The 10,862-nt window shown below is 35.8% G+C and overlaps 1 long non-coding RNA gene across 1 annotated transcript; it reads right to left on the reverse strand.

The window, feature by feature from the left end:
* Window positions 1-861: 861 nt before the first annotated feature.
* LOC148126289 (uncharacterized) lies at window positions 862-10,313 on the reverse strand. The gene is made up of 4 exons (XR_015742591.1): window positions 10,279-10,313; window positions 4,071-4,132; window positions 3,320-3,420; window positions 862-2,759 (listed from the first exon to the last, which is right to left on the reverse strand). It is a non-coding gene; the product is annotated as an uncharacterized LOC148126289 (long non-coding RNA).
* Between the last annotated feature and the right edge of the window lie 549 nt (window positions 10,314-10,862).

The following is a 10,862-nucleotide window of genomic DNA, read 5'->3' on the forward strand; positions in this document are numbered from 1 at the left end:
TTTCTTATGACTACATCTGGATTTGCAACCAAGGAATCAGTCTGTTAATTAAAATTAACTTCCATGTAATGGTTTCATGAAGATGCAATCTGAGACCTGTAGAAACAATTGTATGTATGCATGCATGAATTCTAACTACTTTTCCTAGCAACTATTATACATTTAATTATTGAATTTTAGAAAAAAAAGACTTGAGATTTTCAATCAAACATTGAAAGGCAGAATATTCCTGCTGAGTGCTGAATGCACCATGCCTTCTTTTAAGGCATTCTCTTCCCTTAATCCCTGTAACCAGTAAGCCAAAACCTAGAATGATGTGAGCACCTCCACCCAATTCTTTCCGTGAGAGATATTTCTGGCACATGGGAACAGTTTTGATTTAGAATTTGTTTTTCTATTTTTAAACTTTTTCAGATTTTAGAGTTTTCCTGAACATGCTGATACCTCCCCTGGCTACTCAGTTGTTCTGTGTACACTGTCTTCATAACTCAGTTCCTAAGTTTAGTATCTGAATGTATGTAGTAGACCAATTTATTAGTAGATACTGAGTTTATTTTTAAAATTATGAGAATTTCTTTTAGTGTTGTAGTGTTACTATAGCTTTCCATACAAACTCTATATAATTTTATTAATTCTTGGTCCCTGAAGGAAAAGGAAAAGGAGTGGAAATACATGGGGTTCATAGATTTGATTCATTTTTGTGTATTTATGATAGTCAATCATAGACTACAGTGTATTAACTAAAATTATTTTATTCCATTTTATCATCCATTGGTAATGACAAGATAGTTCAGATACAAAAATAACTGAATATTTAAAGTATTAGTTAAGAGAAAGATACTATTTTTTCCATTCCCAATAGTGTTGTGAAATTCTTTCATCAATGTGAAATTTTATCAGTAAAAAGGCAGTTAAATTGGCTGCCTTTCCATAGATTGCCAAGCTTATATGAAACTTTCTTGTTCCCTTGTGGCTAGAAGGTCCATGGGGACTCCAGATTAATCCATATAAATGATATAAACAAATGTTTTAAATATTTTTAACAGTAAATGTATGCAAGGAGTAACAGCAACACAATACAAATAATAAATATATAGAGAAAAAACTGGCACATTTTCCAATATCTGACTTGTTCATTGAATTACCCTCATTCTCTGTGTGTTTAGGGTGTATGTAGCATCTTGATTGGCTATGGGTTATGGTGGATGTTGTGTGATTTCCTGCTAGCAACACCATCTTCTACCTAAAGTCAATTGGGCTGAGAAAATGAACAAACAAAATATATGCGTAATGGATACAAGACAGGAAAGAAATGCAGTGTTAAAAATGTGAGGTAAAATATCTTACTTGAGCTAGATTTTTCCAGTAGTCAAGTGCAATGCTAATGGATACCATATGAATTTGAAGAAAATTTTACTAGATAAGTGCTCTATGCGTGAGCCAACCTAGAGGCAATATAATTTCCACAGTCATATTAATTTCATAATATTGGATATATTTCTCTTTACCTTTTTGGAAGGCAGCTGATTTAACAATCTATGCTATGGAATGTGCTATGATTCTTTTCTGATATATACTTCTGAACTGTTAGATTTCTTCCTAAGCTATAAACATCTTGAGTACATAGTAAAATGATGGTTGATGTAAGAACCTAGTAATGGTTGCTCTGCAGTAGTTGAGAAACAATAATCACAAGTATATCCTAGCTTTCCCTAACTTAGCAGTTTCTAGGTGTGTTTGATATTTATCTCCATAATTCTCAACTAACATTCCTTTGAAATGGAAGTCTCGAGGCACTGGAAGGCACCAGCTTGAGGCAGAATAAGTCTTACATGAAGGTAAGAGTGTTTGTTCTATTTAATTGGACCAAAAGAGCAGAAACATGGTGAAGTAGCAGCAAGTCTGCATATCTTCTTCGCAAGTTCAGCTGAAATTGCTGGAAGTTATTACAAGTTAATAAAGGCTGAACTTTTTCCTATTCCATAATGTCTACTACAACATTTGGATTTTGTCAACAACAACCTATCAGAGGACTCAGGCAATCTTGGTGTGTCTAAAATATATACTGCATTTATGTTTCTTGTAAAAGATCATAAAGTGTAACTGTAGTAAGCATTACATAAAATGGTAGTTTAAAAGACTGCAGGAGTAACACACTACATTATGTCTCCTTAGAAAGCAATAGCAGTACAGAGCATTAAAACAAGATCAAATGCAGGAAAATATTGTAAGAAAAGAAGATGATAATTCTAACTGGGGGAAAAGCTGCCTTTAAAAACAGCAATTGGGGCAGAAGAATTTGAAGGCAGCTTGAACCACAAACTTTTTAATTTTTTTAAAAATGCCTATAGTGAGTTTCTCTGGATATCTGGACAGAGAACAACTTTGGAGAACTTCTCTAGATCTAAAGGAAAATTCTCAAAACTCAAAAAAAGTAATTTGACTACCATGCACAGGATGTGGATGGAACACAGACACTAAGAGTGATGTGTGTTGTCACAGCTTGATAACACACGAGCTATTTATACACAACTTTCTCGATTGTGTTTGATTTGAATGCTGATATGCCATCAAGCCAGTGATCATATAGCCAGAACTTCTTCAGGATAATCTGTTCCTATCCTGCTCCTTCAGGTCTTCCAATGATGCACTCACCATGGCTGGAATTGAGACCATCCATGTTGCTGCTGGGTATGTTCTTCTCTTCTACTTTCCAAGCATTACAGATTTCTCAAGAGCTAGATTTTTGCAAAATGTGCCTAAAATAAGATAATATGAGTTTAGTCATTTAGGTTTTGAATAACAATTCTGAATTCATTTTTTTTCTATGACTTCAAAATGATTCCTGATTTTGTCTTTGAAAATGGTGAGTATATGCTGAAGATCCTACTATGGGAACTAGCTGCCTCTTCTGCTGTAGCTTGACATGGAATGTGCATGTGAGCAATTTGTGATGTGTCCCTGAATCAGCCATTGGCCATATCTTTGCTCAATTAACTGAACTCTCCACCTCCTTGTATCAATAATATAGTCAGTTTGATTTTGGTGTGCTCCATCTGTGAATGTCCATATGCATAAGCGTCATTTTGTTTGAGGAATGTGTTAGCAATAAAGAGATCATTGGATTGGCAGAAACTGGTTAGTCATCCTGCTTTATTATTGTGCCTTCCCCAAGTGGGAATTGAACTCACATGCCTCATTTTTGAAAGTTATGTTAGTGCAGATCCATATTTAAACAACCTTAACTTAAAATGCTAACATTAAGATTGACTATGCTTTGTATAAATGTTAGCGGTTAGATACATAAATAATGACTTACAGGCCTAACCTAGATGTCACAGAGCTTCCAATTATGCATGTCTCTGATCCATTTCTTTCCTTATAAATCATCTTCTGGCTAATAGGCAGGATTCTACATACCTAGGAGAAAATCCATCAGTTATTAACAGTTTATCTGAAGTAAAGTAAAGACATCCTCAAGTTGAGCTTGACTTCCGGTGGCTGTAGCAATATAGTTTTCTTGATAAGATTACTGCAGGGGTTTGCAGTGCCTTTTTCTGGGATAATTCTTTAATTTTCTACTTCAGTTAACATCCCTGGGATTCCCGGACTGTGTCCCCTCTCAATACTAGTCAGGGCAATCCTGTTTAGCTTACAAGAGGTGCCAAGAACTGCTTGCCTCTGCCACTTGCTAGGTGAATATGACGGGGGAGCGGGAGAGCAAAATCTCCTGTCCGAAAGCCTGGTGTATATGCAAAGTGATACCTGCTGGGATATAATTAAAGAAGCTAGGAAAAAGAAGAGCTACCAGACCAAAAAACAAAAACAAAAAACAGACAGTAAACAGACCAATCAAGGAACCACCAAGATCACACCCACCAACACTGACAAGTATATAAATTGTGAATGAACTCCACCTCCCTATTGGCGCTGATGAAGTTGCCCAGTTTGGTAAAGAAACATATGCAAGAAAACAACCAAGTTTAGAGAGCATCAAGGACCGCCCCCAAGAAATATAATTAAAAAAAAACATTATTAAAGAAAAATACTTTAAACAATAACATACCTACCATATTAGTCATAATCCATCTTCACTATCCATGGGAAAAATGTAGTTGTATTATTTCATGGCCTGTAGACAACACATAATTGCCACTTGAAGAACTTAAGAGCCCTGGTGGCACAGTGGTTAGAACACAGTATTGCAGGCAAACTCTGCCCATTATCTGGAGTTCAACCCTCATCAACTCAAGGTTGACTTAGCCTTACATCCTTCTAAGGTTGGTAAAATGATTGACTCAGATTGTTGGGGGCAATATTCTGACTCTGTAAACTTTATGTTTTATTAATTACAAACACTTGTAAACGTTGTAAAAGAGAGTGCTGTAAAGCCCTATGGAGTGATATAGAAGTCTAAGTGGTATTGTTAGTGCTATCCCCTTTTAAAGCTAAGATACACCATAAAACGCTTTTTGTAAAACGATGACACACACACATATTCATATATATGGACTCTGTGTGTGTGTGTGTGTGTGTGTATCTTGTAGCTGTCATTGCATTTTATCATTGGGCTGTTATAATGACAAGTATCTAAATATGAGTTATAATGATTATTGGAAGCTGACAATCACTGTAGCAATGGATACAGAGTAATTTGAAGGAACTGTGAGTACTGCAGTTTTGTATCTTCAAAACGAACACGTATCTTTTATTTTTTGTAATATCAGCCAGTCTGGAATAGGTGCCTTGCAGTGTCTCAACAGAAGCTGAGAGAAGACCTGGGAGGCAGAGAGGATTGAGAACACATGTCCAGCTGCACGAAATCCTGAAATTTCCTGCTACAGCGTGCTTAACAACTCAAGTATGGGTCAAGTGACAGCTCTGAAGTTCCTTATTGCAATATAACTGTAGAAAGCAAAGAAGATGACCTTGCTATCAATGTAAAAGGAAGTAGAAGTATTTTTTAAGACAGAAAAACTAGATAACATTCAGAGGCAGCTAAGAAGCAGAAGGAAGTACAGCAGAATTACACTCACAAATTTCTGTTATTTTAGCCTATCTTAATGAGCATAGTTTTAACCTTCATGGCTTCTGGTAAGGATTCTACTAGACATCCCTGAATGAGTGGGGATGGCATTGCAGCAGAGATGGGCATTCAGACAGTGAATTCAAGCTGGTATAGTTTCTCTGAAAAAAGGAGAAATTGTGAGGTTGCCCATAGCCATAATGCAGCCTATATGGACATAATATTCTCACAAGTCTCATTTCTTAAACACTTTCAGATGTAACTGATTTACAGCTAAAAAGAGATTATCTGAGTGGCAGGATAAGAAAATTGCCTATTTGGGTTGCTTGGCCTCCCTCTGGGGATTTCTAGTAATGCTTCTCAGGTAGGTTCAGCAGCAAGCAACTGATGTATTTGGGTTCACAGTATATTTCTTTTTCTGCAGTGTGTACACATTTCTCACAATTTTCTTTCAGAGATGGATTACCAGAGTGATTTTTTACACACACACACACACACCAAAAGAGAGGTGATAATTTATTGAGAAAACCATGACTATCTCTATCTGGAATAATGCATATTGTTAAGTTAAAGCACAATAGAAGATCGCTCAAAATACAAGTGCTTTGAGCAATCTTATTATTTACCATGATAATGAAAATCCATGAAGTGAGGAGGTTTGAATGTTGGGGAAAAGCAAAACAAATTCAACAGGTAAGGCAGAAAATAAAATATAGGAATGCCTAGCATCCTGAAAAAGTACAATCTTTTCATGGATTTTTAAATGTTGACTGAGTATCTAACAGCTCCACTTAAAAAAAAAGACTTGTTTCAGAGTATTCTCATGTATGTCACAAGTTTTGTTTCCTGGGAAGCCTTATTAAAATGTTTCATTTACAACAGAATGCCATGCTTCAAGTTTCTCACATTGATATTTAAAAGTTTAGTTTGAAATGGTGCTGGTAGGTGAAGAAGAATACAGCTTGTCTTTGGAGATCTTATCTGTAAAAAGAGGCTGAAAAGATTATCACTTGATCCAGATGGATGGCAAGAGAGAAGACAAGGAAAATGCATTATACCATCTGATTACCTGCCTATCCTCTGGCTAACCTTGTTATTTGTGGAGAATAGCTTTCATTTGGAGTGGGAGAAACTATTTGGCCAAGATTATTAATTAATTTGTCACTTCAGTTGTGAAGCCTTCCTGGTTTACATTAATTTACTGGGCCTTAAAAGAATTGCTCCTCTGATCCAATAAGATCAGTATCTGCAAAGTTGGCACCACCCAAAGAGCAATCATTTCTGGAGTTCTGAGATCCTTCCACTTTTATTTTTTGCCTGTAGAAGTGCCTGTTGGAGAGAACGAAGGTAAGAAAAATCTGGACAATTGCTTTGTTAAGCGATATTTCAAGAAAACAGGGGGTGTAGAAAATGGTCTGGGAGTGAACACTGAAGTAACCACTGGGAATAGGAGATATGGTAGAAGAATGGAATTTAAAGGAATTCAAAGGAATTCGATTCAGTGGTTGGCCTCACTCTTTTTTAGATAGCAGAACTAACTAAGAAAGCCAAAGTGACTGAGATAGTGGACTACATCCTGAAAATCCTGGTTGTTGCTTTTTTAATGCCATATCCATTGTGGGCAAAACATTTTCTTATTCAAGAATAAACCTGAATGAAAGTGCAACAGAGATCTGGCTGGCAGAAGAGGGAGGAAATTCATCCTTACCTCACATGGTTACTCTGTGATACAAGATGCTTGGACTGAAGGATGAGGAGGTGATGGCTGGGGTCTCTTATAAGTTCTCTTATTTCATTGATTAGATGCCCAATGTTGCACTTTTGATGTCATGTATGTAGAGGTAGTCCTTATTGACCACAACAGGGACCGGCAGCTCCATCACTAAATGGTGCAGTTGTTAAGTTGTTACATGTTTCTCTATCTGGAAATTGCTGTGGGTATAACTAAACTGTCAACCAGCACAAGGCGTGGGAACTTATGATGCCATGACTGAAAGACTCCACTTGTTGTCAATTCCTTACGAGACACAGTTTAGTGTATCAGTATTGACCTGTAAATCCCCTTAATGGCTTAGGACTTGACTATTTAAGGGACTCCCTCTCCCATTACAAAACTGTCTGGTACTTAAGGCTGGCAGGAGACACCCTCATGAAGATGCCCCCACTGTCAGGGGTTCATCTTTCTGGCATGTGGGGGGAGGCCTTTCTCCTTCCTTGTTTCCAGGCTGTGGAACACCCTCCCTTGGGAGTTCCATCTGAGTCTATAGGTAACTTGTAAAGACACAGCTCCTTTGCTGGAGTCTTCATTGTTACAGGATGGTAGCCTTTATTTTATTGCTAATTTTAATTTGTAGTGTTGATGTTTTTGCTTTTAAATTTCGTTAGTTACTTTAAGTGCTTGCCAGAGCAGAAAGTTGGGATATAAATAAAACTAATAAATAAATGATGTATATGTGTGCGTGTGTAGATGATGGCAGCAGGCAGAGCACAGCTTGTCAATTACTCTGTAATGAAGATCATTTTCATCATGGAATCTTTTGGGGTTTTTTTAGCATATGTTATATTTAACCAGATATCAACTATTTCTAAATGATAAAGTATTGCCGAATAAATTAAGCAGTACTAAACCAACTGCAATAAAAAACAGTCAAAATAATTAGGTATGCTAGAAAGAAAATCCTAAACAAGATTATAATAAACTGACAAAGCAGTGATGGAGAGCAGCAGTGTAACTGGGGAGGAAGCATTTTCCCATTTCCCACATCTTAAATTGGTTTATTAAACTCTGTAACTTTAAGGTGTATAGACTTCAATTCCTAGAATTCTGCATATTTTAAAACATGTTTTAAATGCATGTTTCCCCTCCTAAGGGAGGTGAGGAAGAGCATGACAGAGGATTGGGAAAGCAATGGGGAGGAAAAAGGTTAAGCAATTTCCCTGCTTCTCTGCTTGACTCCTCTGGAAGATTCATCACATACATCTTTGCTGTTTCCATATGTTAGAATGAACTGCCTTCCAAATAATTTTATTAAAAATATTAACTGTATCTTTGTTAAGTCCTAATATTTACAAAAGCACCTTTTCTTTTCTGCAACAATAATTATATCCTAGGTTTTCACAAATTCTTAAAATGCCATCAGTTTTGTCATATATATTTTTCTTTTGTTTCCTAGAAAAGCTACCCCTATAGAGGAGGCTAATCTAAGAAAATGAAAGGAAACCAATGCCTATCTTTGGCTTCATTTTATATAAGGAGTGCACTCAAATGAAATAGCTCCCATATGAAATATACTGTATTTTCCTTCCTTTAACAGAAAGGGGGACTTAAGGAAAAGCCGACCGCATCTATATGACTATAGTATAGATTCTAAATCTGGAAATAAAGTCAGTAAAGTTTACCTGGTCCTGCACCCCCCTCCCCCCTCATTTTTTAGGATGAGGACTGTTTCTGGGGTTTTTTTTCTTAGTGCCAAATATTCACAGGTATTTCCCACAGAAATTCATATAATTTACCTGGCTAATTTTACAAAATAAAATACTTATAAAACACACATAGATATAAGAAATAAATATTGATAAACAATGAGCCACTTAAATGGTTATGTAGACATGAATGATTTATGCACTTTTTTCCCTTAACCTAGCCATCTTATAGTTATAGTTGTATATGTGTGTGTCAGTGGTGGGATTCAGTTTTTTTTTACTACCAGTTCTGTGGGCGTGGCTTGGTGGGCATGGCAGGGGAAGGATACTGTAAAATCTCCAGTCAGAGGTGACATTTGCTGGTTCTCCGAGCTACTCAAAATTTCTGCTACCGGTTCTCCAGAACTGGTCAGAACCTGCTGAATACCCACCTCTGGTTATAGTATGATTTATCCTGAACATGTAAACTATGGGAAGGGGAAAGGAACTCTAGAGCGCACTGAATCCCCATGTGCTAATTACTTAAAATCTCATTTTAAAAAGCCTTTGCTTCTGATATATCAAGCATTTATTCAGCATCATAGAGGTACGGAGGTTTAGAAGGAAGGGAAAGCAGATGACACAGAAACAATGCAATTATTTTTTAAAGAACTGAACTGCGTTTGAAATCAAACTGTTTTACTCAAGCTAGATTTTATAGTATACTTTTCTGGCATAGTTCATAGATTTATAAGTAACCAATGATGCTTCTGAATGTGATAAATGAATCCTAATGTGAAATTATTTTTAATAACTTGATTATACAATTGTTACATTTCTGTTAGAAAAAAATATGTAGATTTGTATTAATTTATTCTCAATTTTTTAATAACATACACTTCAGAAAATGTTTTGGGACATCATTGAGTGTTAAAATAATCAAATGTGGCACTTTCATTTTGAATAGCAGTTAAGCTGTTGTATTTGTTTTGAAAAAAAATTGAGACCAGCCATATTACTAGATATGGAAAGCTGAGAAAAAAGTCTTGGCTCAGGTCCTCTATTAATGTAAAACATCCCTCCAAGAAAACATTTTATCCTTATTAATGTGACACTTAAAATATACATTGCTCTTTGTAGAATGTGTATGATTCACAGATGTTAACTCAGCATTTGCACACGCAAGAGAACACACACACACACACACAATCTTTCTTATATAGCTTATTATAATCTGGACCCACTTTAGCTTTGCAAACTGGTTCTCAACACTAATTATCTAGAAGCACTGTTTTTGATATGTAGCTACAATACTTCAGTCCTAAAAATTTAAGCTACATTCCAAGTAGTGATGAAGCTTTTCCATCTTCTATTTCTAGTGCTAAAAAGGCAGAGAAGTTCTCATATTATTAAAAGACATTTTCTGACAGTACTATTAAAACTAAACAAATCTCCATTTGCATGGATAGAATCTCACAATGTTTTTTTTTCAAGTCAGTTCCTGTTCTACCTTCAAATGACAGGGACTGCCCCATAATTTTCCATAATGTATAATTTAGTGCAATAGGGGTGAAGTATGGAACATGTTTGCTCAGAATTCCATGGCAATTCCCTATTGATTTCTCTCTCGTGGTCTAAGAGCCATGCCCACTGATGTTCATTCCCGCTTGGGCTGGGTTTTTTCTCCTTCAGTTTGGATCAGAAAGGATCAATTCGCATTCAGTTACAGCACTAAAATATTTTATCTCCCTTGATCCTTATGGGCAATTTTCATCTAAATGTCCCCAAAGACATTTAAAAATAGTTCTTAGGGAATGATGTATTGAGAAAAAAAAGTTTTATCTTTGTACCTCTTTCTTAATAGTTTTTTCCTTTGTTAATTCATTTTTCCCATTGTGTTATTAAAGTTTTTTTCTCCTCAAATAGCTTCTTTCTTTCTTTCTTTCTTTCTTTCTTTCTTTCTTTCTTTCTTTCTTTCTTTCTTTCTTTCTTTCTTTCTTTCTTTCTTTCTTTCTTTCTTTCTTTCTTTCTTTCTCTGTCTGTGTGTCTAAATATCCAAAGTGACTCTGGGCAGCTTACAATGGTGTAAAAGGATAGAAAAGCATTAAAAGTATTAAAAGCATTACAATTAGCAACAGTTAAATAAAGGTTTACAAAATGAACCTTAAGAGGATTACTATTTTGGAGTTTCTTTTTGACAGCCCCTCCCCCCCTTAAAGTGTGCACTACTATTACTGTTAATCTTCTCACCACTCCTTATCACCCATCCCCTCCCACTTGTGATTGTAGGACTGTAACTTTGTCACTTGTATCCTTACGATTTATATTGACTGTTTCCTAGTATGATTTGATTTCTTATTGTACCCTGTGATTATCATTAAGAGTTGTACGTTATGATTCTTGATTCTTAACGAATGTATCTTTCCTTTATGTA

Source organism: Pseudonaja textilis, chromosome 3, assembly GCF_049901715.1.
Source record: "Pseudonaja textilis isolate UNSWEBS1 chromosome 3, rPseTex1.2, whole genome shotgun sequence".
Lineage (NCBI taxonomy): Eukaryota > Metazoa > Chordata > Lepidosauria > Squamata > Elapidae > Pseudonaja > Pseudonaja textilis.